The 27,271-nt window shown below is 68.6% G+C and overlaps 1 protein-coding gene across 3 annotated transcripts in view; it reads right to left on the minus strand.

The window, feature by feature from the left end:
• CPLX2 (complexin 2) overlaps window positions 1-21,569 on the minus strand; it is a 39,232-nt gene extending 17,663 nt beyond the window's left edge. Inside the window, exons 1-3 of one of the 3 annotated variants that reach the window (XM_075900676.2) lie at window positions 21,351-21,569; window positions 14,383-14,446; window positions 8,787-8,828 (exon numbers count right to left, since the gene is read on the minus strand). The gene's annotated coding sequence lies outside the window, so the exon portion shown is untranslated. Of the gene's footprint in view, window positions 1-163; window positions 332-8,786; window positions 8,829-14,382; window positions 14,447-21,350 lie in introns of those variants that run through there. The other 2 variants (XM_075900674.2, XM_089769435.1) reach the window with 2 other exon arrangements.
• Window positions 21,570-27,271: the final 5,702 nt, after the last annotated feature.

Consider the following 27,271-nt stretch of genomic DNA (forward strand, 5'->3'; position numbering starts at 1 on the left):
GTCCCCCCCCCCCCTCCCTCTGGGAACAGCCTTATCTGCTCAGGCTGGGAGGAGGTGTCTGGGCCACTCACATGGGGTGAGTGACTGGGAATCGCACAGCCCAGCGCAGCCAGGGACCCGCATTACAAGGCAGACGGCCCCCGCCACGGCACAGCGCCCTTACCTCGCTGGCACGAACCCTGGGGGAGGCCGTAGCAAAAGCCTTGGTACAGTCGAGGTGTGTCCCATCCTCCGCCTTCCTCACGGCCCAGCGCCAGCTACCTCGCCAGAGACGGCTCCATGCCCAGGCCCTGGGGGCCCCGCGTGCTGCTCCCCGTTCCCTGCACGGACCATTAGCAGTGGGACGGAGGCACAGGCCTGCCCCACATGGCCCCTGCCGGAGCCTCCCCCGAGGGCTTCATCCGCACGGAGCCCAGGGGCACGGCGGGCCCAGGCCGCAGGGCCAATGACCCTGAGGAGGGACAGGCCGTGCTCCGGAGCCCCTCAGGGGCCAGCCAGGCCAGGGAAGTCACGGCCCGGCCTTCAGCTGCCCCCCTGAGCCACTCACCCCACTGCAGCCCCCCATGCCCCATGCACTCCCACCCCCTTGCTCGCAGAGCCTCCTGCCCCTGGACACCCCTCCCGGGCACGCCTGGCGCCCCGCTGCGCACCCTGCCTGTCTGGGCTGGGACCTGCACGTCCCTCTCCTGGTGCTGCACGTACGGACTCAGAAGGCAGAGACGGGAACCAGGGGGGAGCGCAGAGGGTGAGGGGGAAGGCCTGGCAGGCAGGGCTCCTGCTGTACACCTGCCTGCCAGCCCCCACCTGCCCCCACCTGCCTGCCAGCCCCCACCTGTCTGCCAGCCCCCACCTGCCCCCACCTGTCTGCTAGACTCTTCCTGCCCCCACCTGCCTGCCAGCCCCCACCTGCCCCCACCTGCCTGCCCCCACCTGCCCCCACCTGTCTGCCATCCCCCACCTGCCCCCACCTGCCTGCCAGCCCCCACCTGTCTGCCAGCCCCCACCTGCCCCCACCTGTCTGCTAGCCCCTTCCTGCCCCCACCTGCCCCCACCTGCCTGCCAGCCCCCACCTGCCTGCCAGCCCCTTCCTGCCCCCCACCTGTCTGCTAGCCCCTTCCTGCCCCTCGCCTGCCCCCACCTGCCTGCCAACCCCTTCCTGCCCCCCACCTGTCTGCTATCCCCTTCCTGCCCCCCAGCCTGCCCCCATCTGTCTGCTAGCCCCTTCCTGCCCCTCACCTGCCCTATGCCTACCTGCCAGACACCCCTCCCCCACCTGCCCTACACCTGCCTGCGAGTCATCCCTCCCCCGCCTGCTGCGTACCTGCCTGCCAGCACCTTCCTGCTCCCCCACCTGCCGGCCAGCCACCCCTCCCCCACCTGCTGTACACCTGCTGGCCAACCCCTCCTCCCCCGCCTGCCCTACACCTGCCTGCCAGCTGCCCCTCCCCCACCTGCCGGCCCCTTCCTGGCCCCCCAGCACCGTGCCCGTGTGCCATTTTGAGCTGTGCAGCCTGGATCTGCAGGCCCTGAGGCTTGGGGACCCCCCGCAGGGCACCCTGCTGCCTCCAGGGGATCAGTGCGAGGGGACGACTCCCGGGGCCCGCTCTGTACAGCACCTGGGCAGCATCGGCCGGGGCGGAGCCTGCCCCCCGCCCCCCACAGTCCTGCCTGACCCCCGGCGCAGGCGCCAGCTGCATTCCCAGCCGCACGGCCCAGGCCGGTGTGAGACCTGGGTCTGCCGGGCTGGGCTCGGGGCCCGGGGAACGGGCGGTGCTGTGCAGGGTTGGGGCATTGGCAAGGGGCGCTGAACCTAGTCCCCTCGCTGGCCCAGTGAGCCCCCCCGCCAGGCGCAGGATGGGTGCTGTGACCCCGTCTCCGCCCAGGCCAGGCACACAGTGCGAGGGGGCCTGGGACGAGGAGGGGGCAGGTCCCCAGAGAGGCTGGGAGGGGGCCTGGGACGAGGAGGGGGCAGGTCCCCAGAGAGGCTGGGAGGGGGCCTGGGACGAGGAGGGGGCAGGTCCCCAGAGAGGCTGGGAGGGGGCCTGGGACGAGGAGGGGGCAGGTCCCCGGGGAGGCTGGGAGGGGGCCTGGGACGGGGGGGGGCAGGTCCCCGGGGAGGTTGGGAGGGGGCCTGGGACGAGGGGGGGCAGGTCCCTGGGGAGGGGACCTGGGACGAGGGGGGGGCAGGTCCCTGGGGAGGTTGGGAGGGGGCCTGGGACGAGGGGGGGGCAGGTCCCTGGGGGGGGGGGCCTGGGACGAGGAGGGGGCAGGTCCCCGGGGAGGCTGGGAGGGGGCCTGGGACGGGGGGGCAGGTCCCCGGGGAGGTTGGGAGGGGGCCTGGGACGAGGGGGGGGCAGGTCCCTGGGGAGGGGACCTGGGACGAGGGGGGGGCAGGTCCCTGGGGAGGTTGGGAGGGGGCCTGGGACGAGGGGGGGCAGGTCCCTGGGGGGGGGGGGGCCTGGGACGAGGAGGGGGCAGGTCCCCGGGGAGGCTGGGAGGGGGCCTGGAACGGGGGGGGGGGGCAGGTCCCCGGGGAAGGTGGGAGGGGCCTGGAAGGGGGGGGCAGGTCCCCGGGGAGGTTGGGAGGAGCCTGGGATGAGGGGGGGGCAGGTCTCTGGGGAGGCTGGGAGGAGGCCTGGGACGAGGGGGGGGCAGGTCTCTGGGAGGGGGCCTGGGACGAAGGGGCAGGTCTCTGGGGAGGCTGGGAGGGGGCCTGGGACGGGGGGGGCAGGTCCCTGGGGAGGCTGGGAGGGGGCCTGGGACGGGGGGGGGCAGGTCCCCAGGGAGGTTGGGAGGGGGCCTGGGATGAGGGGGGGGCAGGTCTCTGGGGAGGCTGTGAGGGGGCCTGGGACGAGGGGGGGCAGGTCCCTGGGGAGGCTGGGAGGGGGCCTGGGACGAGGAGGGGGCAGGTCCCCGGGGAGGGTGGGAGGGGGCCTGGGACGAGGGGGGGCAGGTCTCTGGGGAGGCTGGGAGGGTGCCTGGGACGGGGGGGGGCAGGTCCCCGGGGAGGTTGGGAGGGGGCCTGGGACGAGGGGGGGGCAGGTCCCTGGGGAGGGGGCCTGGGACGAGGAGGGGGCAGGTCCCCGGGGAGGGGGCCTGGGACGAGGGGGGGGCAGGTCTCTGGGGAGGCTGGGAGGGGGCCTGGGACGAGGGGGGGGCAGGTCTCTGGGGAGGCTGGGAAGGGGCCTGGGACGAGGGGGGGGCAGGTCTCTGGGGAGGCTGGGAGGGGGCCTGGGACGAGGTGGGGCAGGTCCCTGGGACGAGGGGGGGCAGGTCTCTGGGGAGGCTGGGAGGGGGCCTGGGACGGGGGGGGGGGGCGTGTATGACACTGTGGCTGACACACACCGTGTGTCTCGCAGGCCCTGGGCCACGGCACCTGGAGATTTCCAGGCTTGTGTCCGGGTGATGGACGGCCAGTGTCAGCAGAGCCGGGCGAACACGGCGGAGGAGACGGGCGCGATTAGCAGCAGCCTGTAACCTGCGCTGGAGGTGGCAGGCCGGGGGCATCCCTGGCAAGAGAGAGGCGCGGAGGGGCCAGCTCGTGCTCTGCCTCGCAGGGAAGGGGCCGACGGGGCCGGGGGGGCAGGGACTGGACCCCCCCAGAGCCCAGCCGGGCTGACCGGAGAGGTGCAGGGGAAACGCAGGCAGAGGAGCAGCCAGGGTGAGCGAGGCTCAGGGCACGCAGCCGCCCCGGCCTCCTGGCGCTCAGGCGTTGCCACGCAAAGGCCCGGGGGGAGCGGCTCGTGCCTGCCCGACGGCCACTTGCTTAGTGCCGGCTGCAGCCCACGGTGAAATCGCCCCCCCCAGCGACAGCGCAGCCTGCGTGGTGGCTGAGTGGCTCCTTGCCAAGAGGCAGCCAGGTGCAGGGCACCACGGGTTCGCCCTCCTCTCCCCTCCCCCACGGCTCACGTGGCACCTCCCTCCTGCGACCAGGAAACGCACCTGGCGGCCGCCTCCCAGGAATCTGTTTGAACGGGTTCGCTCTTTCCAGTACAGTCCCCGGGGGAAGTGAATCCCACTATAGGCCACGCGGGGAGAGCAGCCACAGCCCATGTGGGGAGCGGCCATGTGGCCGTGCGGGGGCAGAGAGCAGCCACAGCCCACGTGGGGAGCGGCCACATGGCCGTGCGGGGGCAGAGAGCAGCCACAGCCCACGTGGGGAGCGGCCATGTGGCCGTGCGGGGGCAGAGAGCAGCCACAGCCCATGTGGGGAGCGGCCACATGGCCATGCAGGCCAGAGAGCAGCCACAGCCCACGTGGGGAGTGGCCACGTGGCCGTGCGGGGGCAGAGAGCAGCCACAGCCCATGTGGTGAGCGGCCATGTGGCTGTGCGGGAGCAGAGAGCAGCCACAGCCCACGTGGGGAGCGGCCATGTGGCCATGCGGGGGCAGAGAGCAGCCACAGCCCACGTGGGGAGTGGCCATGTGGCCATGCGGGGGCAGAGAGCACCCACAGCCCACGTGGGGAGTGGCCACGTGGCCGTGCGGGAGCAGAGAGCAGCCACAGCCCACGTGGGGAGTGGCCACGTGGCTGTGCAGGGGCAGAGAGCAGCCACAGCCCACGTGGGGAGTGGCCACGTGGCCGTGCAGGAGCAGAGAGCAGCCACAGCCCACGTGGGGAGTGGCCATGTGGCCATGCAGGGGCAGAGAGCAGCCACAGCCCACGTGGGGAGCGGCCACGTGGCCGTGCGGGGGCAGAGAGCAGCCACAGCCCATGTGGGGAGCGGCCATGTGGCCATGCGGGGGCAGAGAGCAGCCACAGCCCACGTGGGGATTGGCCATGTGGCCATGCGGGGGCAGAGAGCAGCCACAGCCCACGTGCCAGAGCAGAGCAGCCACTGCCCCTCACGCAAAGGGGCTGCGGCCATGGGGGGGGGCAGTGCCCTGTGCAGGGAATCCCCAATGCCAAGCGCGTGGGCAGCACGGTGTGGTGCGGGGGGGGTGTCTGCTCTGTGACCGGGGCCCTGCGCTGGGAGGGGGGATTCTCACTGACTCTCCCAAACGTGGATTAACCCAGACGCCCAGGCTCAGCGCCCAGGGAGAGACAAAGGGAGGGAGGCGGAGACCAGAGCCTGGCTGGGGGGCAGGGCTGGAAGGGACGGTTTGTTAGTTTCTGTCTGGGAGCATGGAGGAAGCAGCCTAGGGAAGGGGCTGGGATTTCGGGGCCCAGTCTCCCCATCTCAAGGGGGCTGAGGCCTCCTAGGCCTGCCCTGGAACCAGATTCCATCTGTGCTGGGCTGTATCCTGGAGAAGCAATAACCTCCCTCTGTTCTACCGGCTGGCGGAGTCTGTCCGTGCCATTACGGGGGTGCAGGAGGCAGGGGAACCCCAACGCGCCGTCACACACGGGAAGAAGGGAATTTCCCCCTGGCCAGTTGCAAGGGGACCCACCACTCCAAGGACAAGCCCCTCTCTCCCAGGCAGGCTGGGCCTAGGTCAGGCCCCCGGAAATGGCTCTCGTCTGTCCTGGCTGGGCCCCAGCCCTCCTCTCCTTTCCCTGCCGAACGCCACGGCTTGCCGGGCCAGGGCTGCCCTGCGACAGGCTCTGCTGCAGCCCAGTTTGGCCCCAGTCCTGCCGCCATTGCCTGGGATGGTGGGAAGCAACCGAGGGGGCGCCCGGGGTCCGGCACTCGCTCCAGGCTGGGCTAGTCCCGTCTCCTGTCTCCGGCCTGGGTCCTCCCGGCCCCCAGCACCGTCACTGCCCTCCACAGTCGCCTCAGACCAAGGTGCGGATCACCCCCGCCGCCGGCTCCCCGCCCCCCGGCTCTCCCAGCCCCCGGCCGTGCGGTTGGAGGGGCCACGGCGGTGCGACCGAGTCTCTCTGTGCAGAGGCCTGGCGCTGAGGCCTGGATCCCGCAGCAGCCGGGCGGTGGGGGAGACATGGCTGCCTATTCACAGAATCCTAGAACCACAGAGCTAGAAGAGACCTCAGGAGGCATCAAGTCCAGCCCCCTGCCCAAGGCAGGACCAACCCAACTAAATCGACCCGGCCAGGGCTTGGTCACGCCGAGACTTAAACACCCGTAGGGATGGAAACTCCACCACTTCCCTAGGTAACCCAGCCCAGGGCTTCCCCACCCTCCTAGGGAAAGAGTTTGTCCTAATATCCAACCTGGACCTCTCCCACCACAACTTGAGCCCATTGCTCCTTGTTCTGCCCCCACTGAGAACAGCCTCTCGCCAGCCTCTTTGGATCCCCCCTATTGTATTAGGCTGAACTTAAAAAACCCAAACCGGTCTGGTAGCACTTTACAGACTAACGAAACGTCGCTGGGACCGAGAGCTTCCGTGGGCACCGGGCTCTGCTTCAGCTGAGCGGAGTTCTGAGTTTAGGGTGAGCAGACCCAAAATATATAGGGGAGAATCATAGAATCCTAGAATCCTAGGACTGGAAGGGACCTCGAGAGTCATCGAGTCCAGCCCCCCGCCCTCAAGGCAGGACCAAGCTCCGTCTACACCATCCCTGACAGATGTCTATCTAACCTGTTCTTAAATATCTCCAGAGAGGGAGATTCCACCACCTCCCTTGGCAATTTATTCCAATATTTGACCACCCTGACAGTTAGGAATTTTTTCCTAATGTCCAATCTAAACCTCCCCTGCTGCACTTTAAGCCCATTGCTCCTTGTCCTGTCCTCAGTAACCAAGAGGAACAAATTTTCTCCTTCCTCCTTGTGACACCCTTTTAGATATTTGAAAACCGCTATCATGTCCCCCCTTAATCTTCTTTTTTCCAAACTAAACAAGCCCAGTTCATGAAGCCTGGCTTCATAGGTCATGTTCTCTAAACCTTTAATCATTCTTGTCGCTCTTCTCTGGACCCTTTCCAATTTCTCCACATCTTTCTTGAAATGTGGCGCCCAGAACTGGACACAGTACTCCAGCTGAGGCCTGACTAGAAGGGGGAAGAAAAAAAGGGGGGGGGGCAGGAAACAAGGAGCAGAGGTTATGAAAAAACCAAAGGGAAAACCAGGAAGGCAGAAGGGTCGTGGGCAAGAAGACTGGCCAGTTAAAATGAAGCAGATAAGGATCCAAGTCAATGGGGGAGGGGAGGTTGCTAACACAGGAGTCTACACAAGGAGCCATTGGACCGTCTCCCCAGTCTGATCCCACTGGGGCTGGCCAGCTCCACCCCACATGCTGCGTGCAGCTGGCTGGTGAGCACCCCTCAGGCCCCGGCACTCTGGGCGGGAGCTGGGTTCCCACGGTGCCCGGGACGCGCCCCCGTCTGGGGAGCCCAAAGTGCCCGGAGACGGCGGGTGCGTTAGGAACTGAGCCCGGATCCCCCCGCACAGGCCCGTCACGGCTGCTGCCCGGCTTCCTCGCTGCCCGCTGGCGGGCGTGCTCCCTCCCTTCCGCAGGGGGGCGAAGTGCCGCCCCAGCCAGTCTGCTCAGGGTTTGCAGCATGTTGTGGGGGATTCTGGGTACAGACCCACATCCCGGGGGGGCCCTCGTCTGAGGGGGTCTCCCCGCACGCTGGCTGCTCCAGGTGTGAAATTCTGCACGTGGCACAAGAGCTGGGGCAGAGGGGACATGCTGAGCCCCAGCTCCCCCCTTTGGCAAAGTGCCAGTGACCACGGCCACGCCCGCCAATGGAGCCACGGCCGAGCAAGGCCCCAGCGCCTCCCTGCTGCCGCCACATAAGCCGGATGTCGCACCACGCCAAGCAGCCCCCCCCGCCACGGCCACGCCCGCCAATGGAGCCACGGCCGAGCAAGGCCCCAGCGCCTCCCTGCTGCTGCCACGTCAGCTGGATGTCACGCCACGCCGAGCAGCCCCCCCGCCACGGCCACGCCCGCCAATAGAGCCACAGCCGAGCAAGGCCCCAGCGCCTCCCTGCTGCTGCCACATGAGCCGGACGTCGCGCCACGCCGAGCAGCCCCCCCGCCACGGCCACGCCCGCCAATAGAGCCACGGCAGAACAAGGCCCCAGCACCTCCCTGCTGCCGCCACGTGAGCCGGACGTCACGCCATGCTGAGCAGCCCCCCTCGCCACGGCGACGCCCGCCAATAGAGCCACGGCCGAGCAAGGCCCCAGCGCCTCCCTGCTGCCGCCACGTGAGCCGGACGTCGCGCCACGCTGAGCAGCCCCCCTCGCCACGGCGATGCGTGCCTTGTGCCAGACCGACCTGGGCTGCTCCCAGGGAAAGGCTGGTTGATCGACTTATTTCTGCTTCCACCCAGCCCCCTGCTAGGCCCAGCAGGTGCAACACCGTCATCGCTGCTTTGCCACTTTTATGCTTGACACGTCCCGGCCTCTGCCCCCACCAAACAGCGACACTTCCCCTTCTGCCTCCTGGGCTCTGCCCAGACCCGAAACGCTCTCGCCACGGCAGGGCCACCCACCGGATTTCGGGTCATAGGATGGACCAGGCTGCGGAGAGCGCAGGGCAGGGTGGGAAGCTACCACAGGGAGTCCCTGGGGGGCAGGGGCTGGCCACAGGGGGACAGGACTCGGCCCAAGCAGCCACTGCACACTGGCATTATTCCTGGTGATCAGTGGTCCCTGGAAGCTGAGCGCTTGGGCGGCCACCCAGGGGACACCAGGTGGCACCCAGCCGACTGGCCGAGAGCCCGCAGCGGCAGCATGTGTTGCTACTGGTGGTGCACATGCCTCAGTGCACAGAACAAAACTTATTCTGCCCAGTAGAGGGACCACTGCCAGTGACAGGAGATAGGCAGGCCCGTCTCTTTCGCTGGGGGCTACTGGCTGGCGGTGGGATACGGGCCGTCATGGGATGGTTGCTCCCGGGCGCTGGCGAGCAAGAAGGGGAGTGTGGCGCTTACCTTGCTCTCCACCCTGGGGTAGCAGCGGGAGGCAGTCAGGCCCTGGGGAGAGAACAGGAACCAGTGAAAATCCAAAGGTGAGCTCTGTGCTCTGGGGCTCCTAGGAGGGTTGGGATCACGGGCCACAGGGCTGCCTGGCTGAGCCCGGCTGGGAGCTGCAGGGGAAGGGGGGATCAGCCCCCACAAAGCCCCCTCCCACTCCCCACGGGTTAGGAATTGGCTCTCAGCTGACGTCACACCAGCCGGCGAGTGCAGGGAAAGTGGCTGGACGAGGGAGGGGTCAGATACCCGGGGGATGGGCCTGATGCAGGGCAGGCTGGAAGAGCAAAATGATGTCACCTCTCTAATGCATATTCATGAGCTTCCTCCTTCACTGTCCAGCACAGGGCGGAGCAAAGTGGGAGACCCCAGCCCCCACTTCCACATGGGCGTGGCCTGCCCTGAGCTGTGAGCCCCCCAGGCCAGCAGGAGGGGAGCCCCTGGCACAGCCCGGGAGGGGCCCAGCCCTGCCCTTCGCCAGAGTCCCTGAGCCTTTTACCCTCCCCCGCCCTGGCCCCGGGAGGTGGGGGCTGCACCCAGCACAGGGGGCCTGCTGAGCCACACTGGCCCCTGTTCCACCCGCCCCTCTGCTCTGGGGGTGCCTGGCGGGGTCCCCAGGGACTGGCTTAGCGGCAGCAGCTGCGCAGGGTCCATGGGAGCTTAAAGGCAGGAGTCCCACAAGTTCCCACTGCCCCGGGTGCCTCTGGCTGCTGCGCCCGTGGGTAGCCCCATGCTGTGCGGAGGCAGGAGCGTTCCCCCTCCAGGCAGCTCTGCCGCTGGGCAGCCCGTCCGGCAGCCACCACTGGCTCCTGCAGATGGGCCCTTTCTAGTCGGCTGCCCGGGGCCCCGTTCCGAGTGTTCACTCCCCGCAGCACACAGCAACCCCCGCAGTGCCGGAGCATGACCCCGCCCTGGAGCCGGGGTGGGGAAGGGTTAGCAAAGCCGCTGCGAGGGCGGGAACCGGCGATCCAAGCAGCCCAGGCCTCTTGCCCCCCCGCGCCCGCCTGGAGCCCCTCACCATGTCCCCGGGCCTTGGGCCAGTCCACGTGAGCCCTGGGCAGAGCAGGGCACCCAGGAATCTCACCCCAGACCCGTAGGACTGGGAGGGGCCTCGAGAGCCATCCAGTCCAGTCCCCTGCCCTTGCGGCAGGACCCAGCACCCTCCAGATCATCCCGACAGGTGTGTCAGGGGGTGGGGTGCGGGAAGGGGGTTGGGACGGGGGTGGGGTGTGGAAAGGCGGCGGGGTTGGGATGGGGGTGGGGTGTGGAAAGGCGGCGGGGTTGGGACGGGGGTGGGGTGCGGGAAGGCGGCGGGTTTGGGACGGGGGTGGGGTGCGGGAAGGGGGTTGTGATGGGGGTGGGGTGCGGGAAGGGTTCGGGGGTGGGGTGTGGGAAGGGGGATGGGATGGGGGTGGGGTGAGGGAAGGGTTTGGGGGTGGGGTGCGGGAAGGCGGCGGGGTTGGGACGAGGGTGGGGTGTGGAAAGGCGGCGGGGTTGGGATGGGGGTGGGGTGCGGAAAGGCGGCGGGGTTGGGACGGGGGTGGGGTGCGGAAAGGCGGCGGAGTTGGGACGGGGGTGGGGTGTGGAAAGGCGGCGGGGTTGGGACGGGGGTGGGGTGCGGAAAGGCGGCGGAGTTGGGACGGGGGTGGGGTGCGGGAAGGGGGTTGTGATGGGGGTGGGGTGCGGAAAGGGTTCGGGGGTGGGGTGTGGGAAGGCGGCGGGGTTGGGACGGGGTGGGGTGTGGGAAGGGTTCAGGGGTGGGGTGCGGAAAGGCGGCGGGGTTGGGACGGGGGTGGGGTGCGGGAAGGGGGTTGGGATGGGGGTGGGGTGCGGGAAGGGTTCGGGGGTGGGGTGCGGAAAGGCGGCGGGGTTGGGATGGGGGTGGGGTGCGGGAAGGGGGTTGGGATGGGGGTGGGGTGCGGGAAGGGTTCGGGGGTGGGGTGCGGAAAGGCGGCGGGGTTGGGATGGGGGTGGGGTGCGGGAAGGGGGTTGGGATGGGGGTGGGGTGCGGGAAGGGTTCGGGGGTGGGGTGCGGAAAGGCGGCGGGGTTGGGATGGGGGTGGGGTGCGGGAAGGGTTCGGGGGTGGGGTGCGGAAAGGCGGCGGGGTTGGGACGGGGGTGGGGTGCGGGAAGGGGGTTGGGATGGGGGTGGGGTGCGGGAAGGGTTCGGGGGTGGGGTGCGGAAAGGCGGCGGGGTTGGGATGGGGGTGGGGTGCGGGAAGGGGGTTGGGATGGGGGTGGGGTGCGGGAAGGGTTCAGGGGTGGGGTGCGGAAAGGCGGCGGGGTTGGGACGGGGGTGGGGTGCGGGAAGGGGGTTGGGATGGGGGTGGGGTGCGGGAAGGGTTCGGGGGTGGGGTGCGGAAAGGCGGCGGGGTTGGGACGGGGGTGGGGTGCGGGAAGGGGGTTGGGATGGGGGTGGGGTGCGGGAAGGGTTCGGGGGTGGGGTGCGGAAAGGCGGCGGGGTTGGGACGGGGGTGGGGTGCGGGAAGGGGGTTGGGATGGGGGTGGGGTGCGGGAAGGGGGTTGGGATGGGGGTGGGGTGCGGGAAGGGTTCGGGGTCCAGGTGGCTCCTGGGAAGCGGCCAGCAGGTCCCTGGGCTCAAGGCACACGGAGGATCAGGGAGGCTTCGCTCGCTGCCTGTGTGCACAGGCCCCGCCCCCACAACTCCCATTGGTTGCATTTCCTGGCCAATGGGAGCTGGGGAGCCAGTGCTCAGGGCGGGGGCAGCGCATGGAACCTCCTCTCCCCCCGTGTGCCCAGGCGCCGCAGGGCCCTGCCGGCCACATCCCGGGAGCCACCCAGACCCAGGGCAGGCAGGGATCTTGCCCGTGCCCAGCTGCCCCACTGACTGGCCCCAGCAGCCCCACTGACTGGCCCCGGCAGCCCCACTGATCGGCCCCGGCAGCCCCACTGACCGGCCCCGACAGCCCCACTGACCGGCCCCGGCAGCCCCACTGACTGGCCCCGGCAGCCCCACTGACCGACCCGTTAATGGCCCGGCGCGGCGCTGACCGGAGCTGCCAGGGCCCCTTCTGCCCAGGCCTGGCCCCCCCGCCTGGGCTGTGTGATTTCCTGCTGGGCTCCACTTCCAGGCTGCGGGTGGGACCAGAGGGGGATGCTCCAGGGCTGCCCTTTGGGGAGTCACCGCTTGGTGGGCAGCAGGATGCCCCGAGCATCTCAAGGGAATGGGGGGGGCAGCATCCCGCCCCCGGGGGGGCCACAGTTCATCACTCGGCTCTCGCCCTGCCCCGGGCGGGGGGCGGCACCGAGAACCGCTGGGGGAAGCTGCTTTCATGGGTCCCAGCGACTCTCTGGAAGGCCGAGCGGGGCTCCTGCAGAGCGGCGTGCGCCTGGCCGGGTTGCGCCATGCATTATTAAACAGCTGCTGCAGCCCCTCCACGCCTCCCTGCCGGGGTTCTGCTGCGCAGGAAGCGAGCTCTTTGAGCAGCCAGGTCTCTCTCCTCTCCCTGCCACGCTCCGGCTGTGCAGCTGGGCTCGCGCAGGGCCGGGGGAGGCTCTTAATGAGTTTCTGAACATCCAGGGCTCTTCCTGACCCCCTCCCCATGGCTTTCCAATTCCCAGGCAGCGCCAGCCCCAGGCTTCTCAGCAGGGCCCCAGCTTCTCCGGGCCTCTCCCGCCCAGCAGGGCCCTGTGGCTTTCCCATCGCTACCGCGGGAGCGAAGTGCACCGGTGCCCTGCGGCCGGCCCATCAGTATGCATGGCAGGCACGCGGCACAGTGCACTGCGGAGCGCCGGGGAAGGAGCTGTGAGCCGAATACCAGCAGCCACTTGGTTCTCTCCCGGCGTCCGAGCAAGGGCCCCTCTCCCGCCACCCAGCCCACCCCTCCGGCCCCGAGACCTCCCCACACCGCCCAGCTCAGGAGCCAGGCTTTGAGATCGGCAGGCGCCAGGGGCCGGGGATGAAGCGCTGGGCTGTCTGCTCCGCAGCCCTCGTGGGGTCTGTGCCTTGCTTGGGACGCGCGGCTCTCCGCAGGCTGTGAGCTGTTCCTCACCCGGCGCTCCCTGCCCCGAGAGCGCGGCGCCACCCTGGAGAGTCCGACGCCCCCGCCCCCGCCCCGGTGCGCCCAGCAAAAGTGAGTCCACACGGGGCCGGGAATTGGAGGGACGCTGCTGGTGACTGGCTAGGACTGGCCACGCTGGGGGTGGATGCCAGATGCCTTGAGCCCTGCCCTGGCCAGCGTCCGCCTCCCCCCGCGGGAACCTGCAGGCACCGGTAAGCCAGGCGCCGGGTGCAGGAAGCCAATTGCCAGGAGTGGTCAGTGCCCGGCCCCCTCGTCTCACCCCAGCCCCAGCCGGGCCCCTGGAGCCGCGTGGCTGAGCCACATGCTGGCAGCTGGGCCTCGGGGCGGGGCTCCCTTTGGCTCTGACGCCCCCAGGCGCCACGTCTTGCAGGGAACGTCCCCAGTACGGCTCCACCCCGAGGACGGGCACCCGGCGCTCAGAGGCTGGTGCCACCGCGCTGGCGGGGATGCCCGAGTGCACGTTCGCAGTCTCACCCTGGCGCCTGTGCCATCGGGCACAAGAGGGGCCAGGGACACGCTGCGGGTCGCGCCCTCGGACACGTGGGAACGGGGCTGGCTGTGTACCAGCGGCGGGGGGGACATATCGTTCCCAAAGGCACTAGCGGGGCAAGTGAAGGATGGTCAGACTCTCCGGTGATGGGCCCAGCAAGATACCGAGCAGAAGGGGCACCCCGGACGAGGGGAGGGGCAGGCAGGTACACGCCAAGCTCCTGGGGGCCGGGAAGGTCCAGGGGGTTGCCTGTTGCTCCAGCATCGTAATGCACAACAGCGCGCGTCTCGCAGCGACCCGCTCGCCGGCAGCCTTACGCGGGAGCAGGGCGTCCCCAGGGGCTGGGCGGGTGTCGTAGCTGGGCTAGGCGCTGGGGGGCTGCCAGGCCGACACGCCCGGCTCCGACCCAGCCCAGCCACCCCTCCATCGCTCCCTGCTCCCCGCCGCGTGGTCTTGGGTAACCGGGCCCAAGCACACGGCTCATCCCCCCTCCCCCACGGGTCCCTTGCCTTGAAAATCACGGACTGTTCCTGTCAGAAAACTCCCCCCCCCCCCGGTTTGGTTTTTGGTTTTCTGCTATTTTGGGCCCCGAATATTTCAGTTTGGGGGTTTTCCATTAAAAATCCAAACAGTTCGGGGGGGCCCCCCGCCCCGCCCCCGTGCTGTGTGCCTAGACCCTTGTTCTGCTCTCCAGCCGTGGGGGACGCTCCAGACCCGCTGCCCCGCGCCAGGAGCGGAGACGGGGCCACGGTTCCCTAGGAGCCCGGGGCTCAGCACTGATGTTGGCCTGGCGCCTGCTTTGTCCTGCTGAGCGCTGGGGGCAGGCAACCCCTCCATGGGTCCCAGTCGCCCCGGGCACTGCGCTGGCCCCGCGCCTCCCGGCGCTGCTCTTGCTGGCTTGTTCCCAGGGAGGGTGGCTCGGGGCTGGCTGGTCCCTCCGCCTGAGGGTGCGCGAGTGAGGCGCCAGTGCCGGGCCGCAAGGGACGCGCAGCGCAGGGGGGCCTGGGGAAGCTGCCGGGCCTACCTTTGCGTCTCTCCAGCCAGCGTGCGTCTGCCCGGGGCAGAGCATGTCAGGGGCCGCGGGCGCCCTGGAGAGGAGAGAAGGGGAGCACAGGCTGAGGGGAGCTCTGCACCGTCTCCCTGCGCCCAGCTCAGAGGGAGCCCCGGGCCGGAGCCCTGTGGGCAAGGCGGCAGCAGAAGGCTGCAGGGTGCAGAGGGCCCCCCCAGCACTGCCTCCCTCCAGGCCCCATGGGAAGACGGGGGGGCCTGGAGAAGGCCTGTCGGTGCAGCCCAGCGACAGCCTGGAGAGCCACACGGGCCAGCAGGGGGCGGAAGGTGCAGCGTGCAAGTGGGGTGCTGAGAAGGGGCCCCCCGTCCAGACACGGACCCCCGCCCAGGAAGGCTCCTGCGTGCCCAGCTTCGCCTGGGATTCGTTTGGCCAGTTTCAGGCCAGGGCCGCTGCCCGTCTCCCATGGCAGCCTGCCCCAAACGGGGCTCTCCCCAACCCCAGACGCCCCCCCCGGCCAGCACTAGAAGGGGCGCCGCACCACCGCGCCGGCTCTGCTCCTGCGGGGGACGCTCTCTGCAGGGCCGGGGCCGCCAGCTGCGTTTGTGTCACTACCAGTTCAGGTTCGATCGCGTGGGGGACGCGCGGGTACGGCTCCGGGTGGCCACGCGGCCGAGCCAGGCTTTGGAAGGATCCAGCACCGCCCGCGACGAGGTGCAATGATCTTTGGCTCTCCCCGTTTTGGGAGCTCCCCGGGGCAGGGTTAAACCGCTTTGGGCGCCATTTCGGGATACGTCCGGTCGCCCGACGCGATCCCGCTCTTTCCGAATCGCCGTTCCGCCGGCCCGGGAGCCCTGGCTCCGGGAGGAGAGGGGCGTTTTGGGAGAGCGCTCCGCTTGGCAATACGCCATTTCGCAGTGAACCCGAAGGAAGCTGCACGCCTTGCGGCGCTCCCACCGCCGGGCGTGTTTCGAGATGGGGGCGCAGTGGAGACACACCCCGAGGGCGCCTTCACCAGGTGTTTACAGACTTTCAAGCACTTGACTTTCTTGGAAGTTTTACATCAGCCTGACTTTCCTGGCTGTCTAATTGCAGGTTTTCAATGTCACATTCTTGTCAGTTTTTTTTTTAATTCCAAGAATGTATCGTTCTTTTTTTAACCCCCCACCCCCCTGTATGTCACCGCTACGTCCTTCCCACTCTCCTGCCAATTGCAGGAAGCTTTTTGTGGGGAATGTCCTTAGGGCTTTCGGTGTCTGTGACAAGCCGTGGGAGACAGGTGCGGCACAGTGGGAACGTTGGGGCTCTCCTGTGTGTCTCCCGGGTAAGTCTCCGGTACGTCCACCAGCGAGCCCTCTCCTGTGGGTGGAAACACGCCACCTCTGCTGACGTGGCACCGTTTAGATCAACAAAACCGACCAGCGGTTCACACCCCAGCAACCGAGCTGGGTGGACCAAACTTTTGCGGATAGCCCTGCTGTGAGTTTGCTGGAGGGGAGAGCAAGAGACGGGCGGGGGAGGGGCATGACTAATTGTCCGGGAGGGTCATTACAGGACTGGCTGAGTCCCACCCAGCACAATGGAAAATCCAAGAACAATGAAAACCTGCAAGGCGCTGCCCGGCAACCAACAGGCGAGGCCGGAGTGTCCACACCCCTCCAGAGGGGAGGGGAGGGGAGGGGAGGGGAGGGGAGCAGAGGGAGGTTTTGGAAGAGGCTGGACTGCTCCCACCATGGTCTGCCGGGGGAAGGGGGGTCCGTGGCAGCGTGGCGGGCGGGTTGGCCAGACGGACGAGTCTTCACTGTCATTTCTCTGGGCTGCCGACAGGCTTCCCTGTAAGCTGAGCACCTGGCGGCCGCCCAAAAGAGGTTCAGGTGCCGCCCAGCTGCCCACCGCCAGTGCCAGGTGTTTCTACTGTGGTGCACATCTGCACATGCCTTGGTGCACAACACAAAATGGATTCTGCACATGGGGGTGGAAAAAATTAGCAGGGATGCGGGGCAGGAAGACAGATCCTGGCTGGGGCATATGGACTATCTCAGCCTGTTGGCAAGGCCTCCCGCTGGCACAGCCGCAGCCGCTCCGAGCAGGAACGGGAGTGCTCAGAGGCGCAGACATCTGGTGTCTGTTTGTTGTGAGCTGAGGCTAAGCAGCAAGGCCGGGCTCTCCGCAGGGAGGCTGCCGAGGGGGGGCCTGGCGTGGGGCAGGACACCACAGGAGCCGTCTGCTGAGCCAGGCATGGCGGATGGTGCTAGGAGCCCCGGCCTACGCAGTCACAAATGGCTCGTGATTTCAGGGGGCTCCACTGGTCAGCTCCAACGTGAGACTCCGGGGGCTTGGCTTCCCAACGGCAGATGCTCAGCACTGTCTGAGGCTCTGACCCCTGGGTGGTGCAGCCCTACCACGGAGGGATGGGGCAGCGGGTGCTGGCGTGCAGGTGGCCCAGAGCGGGGGAGCTGAGTGGCAGCGCAGCGGCTTGGCCCTGGGAGCTGCGGGCTCACTGCAGCCTTTGCTCGGCCCAGTGCTGGAGCTGGAGCCGGAGCCGGAGCCGGAGTCCACGCCTGCTGGAGCCGACGGGCTGTGTAGCACCAGCGCAGTGGTAGGGGTCTTCACAGCAGCAGGGCTGCAGCTCCCGGGGGAAGGGTTTTGGCGCCAAGGGGCCGAGGCTGTCGCTTTCACACGCCCCGGGGGTGGGGCAGGGCTGGGGGCACCGATAGGGTCGCTCAGCCTCTTACGAGGAGGGAGCATCTCCTGGTGGGTCTCGGGCGGGAGGGGCAGGACAGCAGGGGCTGCTGGGAATGGAATGGACTCCCCGAGGAGAACCGAGGCTGTGGCCGGAGGGGCGGGGTGCGTGGGGGAGGGCTGACAGGGAGAACCACAGGGGGAGGCCTGGGCCGGGAAGGGAGCCCTGAATGGGACGAGGGAGGGGGGCTCGGATGGGGACCCCAGGACAGAAGTGGCGTTTCCAGGGGCCACTGGCTGGCTCCCCTCGGGCAGCCAAGATGCCAAGAACCGAGTGGGTCAGGGAGACCCCCATTACCTGTCTCCGCAGGGCAGAGTCAAGGGGATTCCTGGGGTGTGTGTGTATGTGTATGTTTGTGTGTGTGTGTGTACATGTGTGCGTGGCTGTGTGTCTGTCTCTGTGTGTGTACGTGTGTGCGTGGCTGTGTGTCTGTCTCTGTGTGTGTGCGTGGCTGAGTGTCTGTCTCTGTGTGTGTACGTGTGTGCGTGGCTGTGTGTCTGTCTCTGTGTGTGTGCGTGGCTGAGTGTCTGTCTCTGTGTGTGTACGTGTGTGCGTGGCTGTGTGTCTGTCTCTGTGTGTGTACGTGTGTGCGTGGCTGTGTGTGTCTCTGTGTGTGTACGTGTGTGCGTGGCTGTGTGTGTCTGTGTGTGTGTACGTGTGTCTGTCTCTGTGTGTGTACGTGTGTGTGTGCACGCACCTGGGGAGAAGCAAACCTGGCACCTTCAGCCAGGACTACAGTCATATTTAAGGAAAAGGGGAGGAGTTTGGGGAACTCCGGGACCAAGCCGGAGCTGGCTCCTCTCTTCCTTCATTTTGTTGCATCATCACTGTGTCCTAGCAACATCACGGCCATTACCGCGGCAACGCACTGTGACATCACCGCCAGCTAGTTCCCTGACTGCCACGGAGGGCTCTCCCAGGGCACAACGCTGGCTTTTAGCCACGCAGCGTGGCCGAAGGAGGCCATGAAAAGGGCAGTACCAGCGTGGGTGGGCAGGCCGCTGTCTCCACAGGCTTAGCCAGGCCCGTGCAGTGAAATATTCCCCTGCAGCACGGACCCAGTGTGCTCGCCCCACGGGAGAGGCAGCAAACGGCAGCGAAGCAGTGGCCCGGGGGTGCGGCGGGAAAGGCGCCTGAAGCTGCTGGGGCGGAGCGCTGGCTGCCGTGGGGAGGAGGGAGAGGCCGGGTGCCCCGGGCAGGCGACACCAGGCACAGCCAGGCTGTGGGTGCTGAGGAACTCCACCGCAGTCCCCCCGCTTCCATCCGCAGGTCGGTTCCTGCGCATGCCACGGCAGATGCTACCTCGCTCCCAGGCTCCTTTCACTGTCCCCGGGGACCTGCCGCCTCCGCCCGCCCCCGGGGCAAGCGCTCCATCAAGCCGGGCGGGTTGGCCTCTTACGATCCCTGCGCTTAGAACCACTTCAGCTCAGGCAGCTGTGAGGGCGGAAGGGAGGCGAGCGAGCCGCGCTGACGGGAAAGCTGAGCACGGGGCCTTTCCAGCCACGCAGCTCCGCAGAACGCGGCCCCGGGGAGAAGGGAGCGCTCCCTGCGCGGGGGTAGCAGCCGCCCGTTCTGCAGGAGCCGGAGAGTTTGGGTGGGGAAAGGGGGCCACGGAGCAGGTAAAACAGCTTCCAACGAAGACACCCCGCCCGCCCGCCCTCAGCCAGTCCCTCTGGGCCGGAACGCGCCTCCATGGACGGCCGGGCACTGGTGTCAAGGAACGAAACGGGGCAGGCCGGAGCGTGTCAGACGGGTCTTAGGGGGAGGCTCGCGTCAGGTCCTGCACGCTGTCCCATTGCGCCAGCCCCGGCACAGCACAATCTAAACATGGCTCACTCAGCACCGCTCAAATGCAGCCACCTCTGGGGCCGCGCCGTGAGTCGCCTCGCCGCCCGGCTGGGCCTTGCCACGGCAGTGCCGCGCCACAGAGTTCAACGGGAGCAGAGTTGGGGGGGGGGGGGGCAGGGCGCACTTCTGGAAAACCAAGAAAAGAGTGGTGCAAACGCAGCGGAGACCAACACCCTGGCCGCTCCCTGCTCCTGTCCCCAGGCTGCTTCCGGGCGCTGGCCTTCCATTTGCCCGGCTCCCCACCCGTGCGGACAGCTCCTCTCCCCAGGCCCAGCTCAGGGGTCTCTTTCTGCCTTGCAGAGGTTTGTGTTATCCAAGTGATCTTGGCCGCTACGCGTCCTGAGTTGCCCCTTCCTCTGATTCCGCGGAGCCGAGGGCTGGACGCGCTGGGTGCGGCACCAAGGTCAAGGTGGACACACTTAAGGTGTTCATGGCGGCAACACAACCTGATACTCCCTATGGGAAATCAAGGGGCTTGGCTCCCCCTGAACTTTTTGCTCCTTTCTAAAGAACAGAGACTTCCCTGCAGGCAGTCTTGCCTAGTGGTTAGGTACTAGTCTGAGCAGCAGAGGGCCTGGCCTCTACTCCTGCCACTGCCCTGCTGCGTGCCTTGGGCACGTCCCTTCACCTCCATTTGTCGCCTGCCTTTGTCGATTTAAACGGCGAACTTTGGCCCGTCTGGCTTTGCAGCCCGCCCCTAACTCATGGAGCCTGCTCTCCGCGGAGGCGTCTGGTGGCTGGGAGTTGGGACAACTTTTCCTTCCCCATGGCAAGAGCCCGGACAAAGAGCTTTGGCTCGGCTCAGTCGCGCAGCTGCCAAGGGCTCGCACTCAGCACCAGGAGCCAGCGGGGCGTGACCTGCAGGTGTTAAGAGCAGTGTCTGGGGGACCATTTCACGGCTAGCGCTGCTGGGACCAAGGAGGGTTTGGAGACAGACCGGTAAGTGCCCCTGCCCTGGCTCCATGGCCCTGAGTCCAGCCCTGGCCCAACAAGAAGGTGAGTGCACGCCCCCTGTGAGCAAGCTCTCAGCACACCCAGGGGCAGGCCTGGCCCAGCGCTTAGCTCCGAGGCCGCTGCTCCATTGCTGGCGTATGGCACGGGGCTGATTTCTAGGGGGCAGACCCACATGGCTCTGCAGGGGGAGCTGGGCTGAGCCCTGCCGGCAGGCACCCTGCTCCCTGGCACCTCTCCTGGACTGGGCAGCTGGCTGCTTTTACCTGCTCCCTGCCACTTACGCCCAGCACGCGGCTCTGACAAGCCAGTATCCCCGCCACCCATTGGGAACCCAGAGCCAAGTCCCACAGGGCGGCCTGGGGCGATGGAGGGGCAATCTGCAGTCACACTACCCGCCTCTGAGACCAGAGCTTGGCTCCCTCTTCCCCCAGCTCCGCCCCACTCCCTGCTCCCCAGGGGCCTGGGGACGTGCCCTGGGAACGGCTGGGGGGGATGGACTGGTGCATAAGGCTCCAAAGCGTAACCGGCTCCCGAGGCGTAGCTCAGCCGGGCGGCGAGTGGAGGGGCTGGCGGAGACACGGAGGCTGGTAAAGGAGGGGGAGAGGAATTCGGGGGGGGGGGGTCAGGGAGGTGGCGTTAGAGAAACTGGGTGAACTGAGGAACAGCAGAGCAGGGAACTGCCTGGGATCAAGGGCCATGGAGCCATCTCCCAGGGTCAGAGCCAGGGGTCCACCAGCGCTGGGCCCAGGAACTAGGCGCCCGGCTTAGGGCTAAGAACACGTGCAGACGGGGCAGGCTGGCGGCCCTGTGTCTCCTGCCCAGGAGGGCCCTGGCTCTGGGGACTCGGGGTGCAGGCAGCCCAGCGTGGAAGGGCCCAATGCCAACCACAGCGAGGGCGGCCGGAGTCGCCCGAGGCCACGGGCTGTGGCGTGGAAGCAGCCTCCCTCTAGCCCTTCTCACGGGCCTTCGCCAGCCGCCCTCCCACCGGAACAGGCCCGGCAGCTGCTTCCCCCGAGCCACAGGCCAGAGCCAGGCCCGCCTGGGCCCTTCCCCCCGGCTCTGCTGCAGGGAGCCGCCCCTCCCGGCCTGGGGGTGGGGATCCCGGGACCCTCCCTGGCAGCTCGCCATCGCCCCGGGCCCCTTTGCGGGGAGCGGGAGGCGGGTTCCCCCCGGGCTGCGCGGCTCCCAGCGGCCCGGGGCCCGGCTGCAGAGGAGCGGAGCGGCCCGGGGACGCCCTGCAGCGCGCTGCCGCGTCTCGCTGCCGTGGGAGGGCGGCCGGGCAAGGGGAGGGGAGCGGGGCCCGCCGAGCGCACAGGCCCGGCCCCGCCGCTGGGAGGCCGGCGCGCCCAGGGCGCAGGGAGCTGTCCGCGCCCGCGGTGCTGAAGGCGGCGGGGCCGGGCCCGGGGTGGGGGGCGAGGCGGGCGGACAAAGCGCTACCAACCTGGTCGCCGGAGGCTGCGCTGGCTGCGCCGGGCCGCGACTCCTGCGCGCTGCCGGCGTCGGTGCCACCCGCGCCCCGCCCGGCAAGGGGGGGCGGTGGAAATCGCCCTCAGCGGGGCATGGGCGGCCGCGGGGCAGCTCCCCGGCGCGGGGGCGGAGGCAGAGGCGGCGGGAGCGGCGCGGGCGGGGCAGCCCCGAGGGCGGGGCGCGCTGCGCTTGGCTCAAGTTTGGGCCCCGCCAGGCAGGGCGCCGAGACCCGCCCCCTCCCTTCCACAGCGGGCGGCCGGGGGGGGGGGGGGCTCTGCCCAGGGTCTTTCCTGCCCCCCACGTCACCAAAGCCCGCCCCCTCTGCCAGCTGGCGGGAGAAGGGGGGGTCACTTCCCTGCCCGGGCGGATCAGGCCAAGCGCTGGGGAGCACGGAGCCTCTCCACGGCTCCCCTGGCACGGCCGGAGTAGGGAGGGGGCTGGGGGCTGGGGGAGCGTTGCTGGGCTGCAAGCTGGGAGCCAGGCCTCAGCCAGGCCCATTCCTCCCGAGGGAAGGAGGAAGCTGCGGGCAGACTCGGGAAGGGAGGGTGATGGCGGCAGCCGGGAGGAGCTGGGAAGAGCAGGGACCCCTGGGCAGCACCTGCCCCCAGTCCTGGCCTGGGCAGAGCTGGGTGCAAAGGATCCCCTCTGGCGACTACACCCTGCCCTGGGAGTGGCTCCGGTGGTTAATTCCTGCCCCTTTGCTGTTGGCGATGCTTGGCTGGCAGCCGTGCCCAGAGAGGGTGGTGTACCGGGTACCGGCTGGCTGGGCCATTGGCCGGGGGTGATGCTTGGCTGGCAGCCGTGCCCAGAGAGCGTGGTGTACCGGGTACCGGCTGGCTGGGCCGTTGGCCGGGGGGTGATGCTTGGCTGGCAGCCGTGCCTAGAGGGGGTGGTGTACCGGGTACCGGCTGGCTGGGCCGTTGGCCAGGGGTGATGCTTGGCTGGCAGCCATGCCCAGAGGTCCCTCCCACGCCCCGGGGAGCGGTGTCAGCACGGCCGGTCCCTCGCCGGTCCCTCCCACGCCCCGGGGAGCGGTGTCAGCACGGCCGGTCCCTCGCCGGTCCCTCCCACGCCCCGGGGAGCGGTGTCAGCATGGCCGGTCCCTCGCTGGTCCCTCCCACGCCCCGGGGAGCGGTGTCAGCACGGCCGGTCCCTCGCCGGTCCCTCCCACACCCCGGGGAGCGGTGTCAGCACGGCTGGTTCCTCGCCAGTCTCTCCCACGCCCCGGGGAGCGGTGTCAGCACGGCCGGTCCCTCCCATGCCCCGGAAGGGAGCCCAGAGCACACCAGGGAGGCTGGGTTGCCTGGGGCCTACTTTAAATAATGGGTCCCTGTGTGGCCCAGGGCAAGGCGGGCCAGCTGCTGTTGGAAGGTGTGACGGCGCGTTGGGGGTCCCCCGTCTCCTGCATCCCGAAATGGCACAAACAGACTGCACCAGCCGGTGGAATAGAGGAAGTTTATTGCCTAAACTTCCAGGATTCAGCACAGCACAGATGGAATCTGGTCACAGAGCTGGGCTAGGATGCCTCAGGCCCCCTTGAGATGGGGGGAGACTGGGCCCCTAAACTCCAGCCCCTTTCCCTAGGCTGTCTCCTCCCTGCTCCCAGCCAGCAACCAACTAACTCTCTTCCAGCCCTGCCCCCCAGCCAGGGCAGCATCCACCTTCCTTTGTCCCTCCCCATGGGGGGTGTCTGGCCATACTGGTTTGCATAGTGACTCATCCTGTTTTGCTGGGTCGTGGTACCCACGGCAGCCAGTGGGGGTTACCCCAGAGCCAGCAGCATAGAAACCAGCCAGGTACCCCCACTACGTCACAGTTCTCCCCCCTCCGAGAGCGAACTGAGCAGGGTCACTCCGCTCGTGACCTAGGGAAGTTCGGGTCCTCTGCGTGGGACACTGACACTGCTCCCCGGGGCGTGGGAGGGAGCGGCGAGGGACCGGCCATGCTGACACTGCTCCCTGGGGCGTGGGAGGGAGCGGCGAGGGACCGGCCATGCTGACACTGCTCCCCGGGGTGTGGGAGGGACCGGCGAGGGACCGGCCATGCTGACACTGCTCCCCGGGGCGTGGGAGGGACCGGCGAGGGACCGGCCATGCTGACACTGCTCCCTGGGGCGTGGGAGGGACCGGCCGTGCTGACACTGCTCCCCGGGGTGTGGGAGGGACCGGCGAGGGACCGGCCATGCTGACACCGCTCCCCGGGATGTGGGAGGGACCGGCGAGGGACCGTCCATGCTGACACCGCTCCCCGGGGTGTGGGAGGGACCGGCGAGGGACCGGCCATGCTGACACCGCTCCCCGGGGTGTGGGAGGGACCAGCAAGGGACCGTCCATGCTGACACCACTCCCCGGGGTGTGGGAGGGACCAGCGAGGGACCGGCCGTGCTGACACTGCTCCCTGGGGCGTGGGAGGGACCGGCGAGGGACCGGCCGTGCTGACACTGCTCTCCGGGGCATGGGAGGGACTGGCGAGGGACCGGCCATGCTGACACCACTCCCCGGGGCGTGGGAGGGACCGGCCGTGCTGACACCGCTCCCTGGGGTGTGGGAGGGACCGGCGAGGGACCGGCCGTGCTGACACTGCTCCCCGGGGCGTGGGAGGGACCGGCAAGGGACCGGCCATGCTGACACCGCTCCCCGGGGTGTGGGAGGGACCGGCGAGGGACCGGCCATGCTGACACCGCTCCCCGGGGCGTGGGAGGGACCGGCGAGGGACCGGCCGTGCTGACACCGCTCCCCGGGGTGTGGGAGGGACCGGCGAGGGACCGGCCGTGCTGACACCGCTCCCCGGGGTGTGGGAGGGACCGGCGAGGGACCGTCCATGCTGACACCGCTCCCCGGGGCGTGGGAGGGACCGGCGAGGGACCGTCCATGCTGACACCGCTCCCCGGGGCGTGGGAGGGACCGGCAAGGGACCGGCCATGCTGACACCGCTCCCCGGGGTGTGGGAGGGACCGGCGAGGGACCGGCCGTGCTGACACTGCTCCCCGGGGTGTGGGAGGGACCGGCGAGGGACTGGCCGTGCTGACACCGCTCCCCGGGGTGTGGGAGGGACCGGCGAGGGACCGGCCATGCTGACACCGCTCCCCGGGGCGTGGGAGGGACCGGCGAGGGACCGGCTGTGCTGACACCGCTCCCCGGGGTGTGGGAGGGACCGGCGAGGGCCCGGCCGTGCTGACACCGCTCCCCGGGGCGTGGGAGGGACCGGCCGTGCTGACACCGCTCCCCGGGGCGTGGGAGGGACCGGCGAGGGACCGGCCGTGCTGACACCGCTCCCCGGGGCGTGGGAGGGACCGGCCGTGCTGACACCGCTCCCCGGGGCGTGGGAGGGACCGGCGAGGGACCGGCCGTGCTGACACCGCTCCCTGGGGCATGGGAGGGACCGGCCGTGCTGACACCGCTCCCCGGGGCGTGGGAGGGACCGGCGAGGGACCGACCGTGCTGACACCGCTCCCCAGGGTGTGGGAGGGACCGGCGAGGGACTGGCCGTGCTGACACCGCTCCCCGGGGCGTGGGAGGGACCGGCCGTGCTGACACCGCTCCCCGGGGTGTGGGAGGGACCGGCGAGGGACCGGCCATGCTGACACCGCTCCCCGGGGCGTGGGAGGGACCGGCGAGGGACCGGCCGTGCTGACACCGCTCCCCGGGGTGTGGGAGGGACCGGCGAGGGACCGGCCGTGCTGACACCGCTCCCCGGGGCGTGGGAGGGACCGGCGAGGGACCGGCCATGCTGACACCGCGTAAGCAAGGGTAGCAGACACCTGGCAACCAGCGGAGACCCCTTGGACAAGACTTCAGAGGGTCACTGTGGCGAAGGGGGGGGCGGGGAGAGACTCTGACTGGAAGTGCTGGGTTCTGAGCTGCCTGGCAAGGGGAGCTGCCAAGCTTTGCCAAAACCCGGCTGCTGCCAGCCTGCCTCCTGCAGAGGGGTCTGTGCTCGGTGACAGCCCCTGGCAGGGCGGGGGCGGCTCCAGGAGCCAGGCCCAGCTCCAGGGGCGGCGGAGTCCGACCCAGCGCGCCGACAGACGGAGCTCTGGCGAGGAGCACTCGGAGCCCAGACCCTCCCGTCCGTGCCCGTGGTGGCAGGGCAGCGGTTCCCTGGCTCCGGGCTGTGGTCCCGCTCATGTCGCAGCCAGTTCCCATCACAGCATCAGTGACTAAGGTGCCGTCAGCTCGCACGCCCCAGGCCAGCGGCTGCTCACTGCCCCGGCGCAGCGCAGGAGGGAGAGTGCGGCACTTGCCAGCCCAGGCTGAGCAGAGCGGCCATGCGCGAAGAGGAGCCACTTAGGCTGCTGGTGACCACAGCGCCCCCGAGGGCTGCTCCAGGCCGGCCCTGGGGACCAACGTTCTAACCATGGAAACCGAGGGCCTCGGTCGGACCAGCCGGGGCGGCGCCGGAGCCAGACCGGGGCTCTGCTGTGTGGGCTCAGCACTCGCCCTGCCCCTGGCTGCGAGGGTCTGTTACAGGGCCCAGCTCCGAGCCCCCTGGCAAGGTGCTGCCCACGCCCCAGGGAGCCAGGCCTGGCCTGGGCAGGCTCACAGTTAAGCAGCCAAGACAGGCCAAAGGCGGGAGGAAGGAAGCGCAGCCGCCCTCATTTCAGAGGGGCCCTGACGTGCCAGGCCTGCAAACGGCGCACTGCCACGGGATGGGCACTCACCCCGGCGCCTCCTGCTGGTCCCTCCGGGCATCAGCCCCCTGGCCCAGAGCGCCCTCTGCTGGCCCGTATCCTGCCCCTGGTGCTGGCCTCAGTGCCCTTTGGCTACATCTACACTGCAGGCTTCTTGTGCAAGAACTGTTTTGCGCAAGAGTTTCTGTGCAAAAATTCTTGTGCAAGAGCACGTCCACACGGCCATGTGCTTTCGTGCAAGAGCGTCCATGGCGGTGTGGACGTTCTCTTGGGCAAGAAAGCTCTGCTGGCCATTTTAGCCATAGGGGTTTCTTGCACAAGAAACCCCCGTTGCCCATTGTGACGGCGCGTTGGAGGTTCCCCGTCTCCTGCACCCCGAAATGGCACAAACAGACTTCACCAGCTGGTGGAATAGAGGAAGTTTATTGCCTCTCCAGGATACAGCACAGCACAGATGTAGTCTGGTCCCAGAGCTGGGCTAGGATGCCTCAGGCCCCCTTGAGATGGGGGAGACTGGGCCCCTAAACTCCAGCCCCTTCTCCTAGGCTCTCCTCCATGCTCCCAGACAGTAACTAACTAAATTTCCTTTGCAGCCCTGCCCCCCCCAGTCAGGGCCGCATCCACCTTCCTTTGTTCCTCTCCATGGGGGGTGTCTGGCCACTGGTTCAACCAGTTTGGCCTTACCTCTGCCTAGCGAGGTTTTCCCTGCTGGGTCTTGCTCCAGACAGCAGGGGTCACCACAGCCCAGCAAGTACCCCCACTACGTCACACCCATCCACACTGCCCTCTTGCACAAGGGGAGAGGAATAACTCTTGCACAAGAAGCCCTCTGTTCCGATGCTTTACTTGCACAAAAACGTGCATGCAGTGCAGACAGCCTTTGCTCCTAGTACTGCCCTAGGTCGGTGCCCCTGCACTCTGGGGTCTGCCCCTCCCAGGGAACTCCCCTGTACCCCCTTGCCTCAGTGACCCAGGCCAGGCATCACCTAGCCCCTGTTCCAGGGGCAACCTGTATCTGCCACGGCCACTCAGCATCCGCAAGAGGGTGGGACCTGCCACCTTCTCCTGCCCGGGCTGTGTCCCTTAGGACTCTCAGGCCTCGCCTTAGGCCCTGCAACCGGGGAGTAAGGTCAGAGCTGCCCTGCCCTGCCCTGCCCTGCCTTGCCTTGCCTTGCCCTGCCCTCAGCCCCTGTGGCAGCCAGGTCCCTCCTGCTCCCCAGCCAGCGTGTCTGTTCCCTTCCCCCCAGAGCCCTTATTTATACAGCCCC

The sequence above is a fragment of the Pelodiscus sinensis genome, chromosome 16 (genome assembly GCF_052426305.1).
Source record: "Pelodiscus sinensis isolate ZL-2025 chromosome 16, ASM5242630v1, whole genome shotgun sequence".
NCBI lineage: Eukaryota > Metazoa > Chordata > Testudines > Trionychidae > Pelodiscus > Pelodiscus sinensis.